This window comes from Sapajus apella, unplaced genomic scaffold (assembly GCF_009761245.1).
Source record: "Sapajus apella isolate SASKATOON/1434 unplaced genomic scaffold, GSC_monkey_1.0 scaffold68, whole genome shotgun sequence".
Taxonomy (NCBI): Eukaryota; Metazoa; Chordata; class Mammalia; order Primates; family Cebidae; genus Sapajus; species Sapajus apella.
Genome location: NW_022437008.1, coordinates 2,544,980 through 2,547,081, shown reverse-complemented (window position 1 = coordinate 2,547,081; position 2,102 = coordinate 2,544,980).

Genomic DNA, 2,102 nt, shown 5'->3' with positions numbered 1-2,102 from the left:
GCGGTGGCTCAAGCCTGTAATCCCAGCACTTTGGGAGGCCGAGGCGGATGGATCGCGAGGTCAAGAGATCGAGACCATCCTGGTCAACATGGTGAAACCCCGTCTCTACTAAAAATACAAAAAATTAGCTGGGCATGGTGGTGCGTGCCTGTAATCCCAACTACTCAGGAGGCTGAGGCAGGAGAATTGCCTGAACCCAGGAGGCGGAGGTTGCGGTGAGCCGAGATCGCGCCATTGCACTCCAGCCTGGGTAACATGAGTGAAACTCCGTCTCAAAAAAAAAAAAAAGAAAGAAAGAAAATGTAGTCTGGGCTGGGTGCAGTGACTCACCTGTAATCCCAGCACTTTGGGAGGTCAAGGCAGGTGGATCACCTGAGGTCAAGAGTTTGAGACCAGTCTAATATGGTGAAACCCCGTCTTTACTAAAAATACAAAAATTAGTCAGGCGTGGTGGCAGGCGCCTGTAATCCCAGCTACCTGGGATGCTGAGGCAGGAGAATCGCTTGAACCTGGGAGGTGAAGTTTGCAGTGAGCCAAGACCCTGCCATTGCACTCCAGCCTGAGCAACGAGCAAAACTCTGTCTCGAAAAGAAAATGTGGTCCAAAGGCACACCCCACTATGAGGCCCATCCAGCCGTCAATTGGGGATGACCCAATTTTTTTTTTTTTTTAAAGCTTAAAACAGCTTTCAATTAATGCAACTCTCCATTATAATAAAAGACCTCCACCTTTCCAAGCTTGAGTTTTCCTAGAGGGCAAACCTCAACATAATTTCAGGCCCTGGTATAAGGCCTCTGCCATTTGCTAGCTCAAACTAGAAGAGTAACTTTTTTATCCCCCTGGAAAAAAACCCCCGTTTCAGCTCATTGCAACCTCCACCTCCTGGATCAAGCGATTCTCCCACCTCAGCCTGCCTCCTCCCCCTGCCCAGTAGTGGGACCACAGGTGTGCACCACACCCAGCTAATTTTGTGTATGTTTTGTAGAAATCGGGATTCGCTATGTTGCCCAGGCTGGTCTCTAACTCCTGAGCCCTTGTGATCCTCCCACCTCTGACGCCCACAGAGCTGGGCTACAGGTGTGAGCCAGGAGGAAAAGTAACTCAACTTTGGTTTCCTCCTGCATTAAATGGGCATACCGCCTGGCTTGTTAGGATTACTGTACTGTACATACTTAAAGCACTTAGAACAATGATCAGCCCAGAAGAAGAGATTATCTGCCTGACAGTGAGGGGCTAGAGTTGCCCTGTTAATTGGGAAAGGAGGCCCCTTTTCAGCTTCACCAGGTATCCTGGACCCCAACCCACTCACTCACCCACCCAGTCCCAGCAAGTGGTAAGCGGGAGGGCGGTCCCGGCCACCTTATCTGTCTGGGCTGTTTGGGAGTGAGACCACACAAGGCAGGCAGTTCTCAGAGAATTCTCCAAGGCTTGCTGGTTCTTTCTTGAGGCTTTGTTCTACAGATTTCTTTCTTTAAGTGCTTGTTTCTCATAGTCTTTCTCCTTTTTGTCCAGTCTTTCTTTCTTTTTTTTTTTTTTTTGAGACAGAGTTTCACTCTTGTTACCCAGGCTGGAGTGCAATGGCACGATCTAGGCTCACCGCAACCTCCGCCTCCTGGGTTCAGGCAATTCTCCTGCCTCAGCCTCCTGAGTAGCTGGGATTACAGGCACGCGCCACCACGCCCAGCTGATTTTTTGTAGTTTTAGTAGAGACGGGGTTTCACCATGTTGACCAGGATGGTCTCGATCTCTTGACCTCGTGATCCACCCGCCTCGGCCTCCCAAAGTGCTGGGATTACAGGCTTGAGCCACCGCGCCCGGCTATCTTTTTTTTTTTAAATAATACATTTTATAGAGATGGGATCTCGCTGTTGCCCAAGCTGACTTCAAACTCCTGATCTCGGATAATCTACCCGCCTCACCCTCTCAAATTGCTGGGATTGGCGGACCTTGGCAGCTCACACCTGTAATTCCAGCTCTTTGGGAGGCCGCGGTGGGAGGATCACTAGAGCTCAGGAGCCCAAGATCAGCCTTAGCAACATAGGGAAATCCTGTCTCTCAAAAAGAAGAAAGAGAAAAAAAGAAAGAGAGAGAGAAAGAGAGAA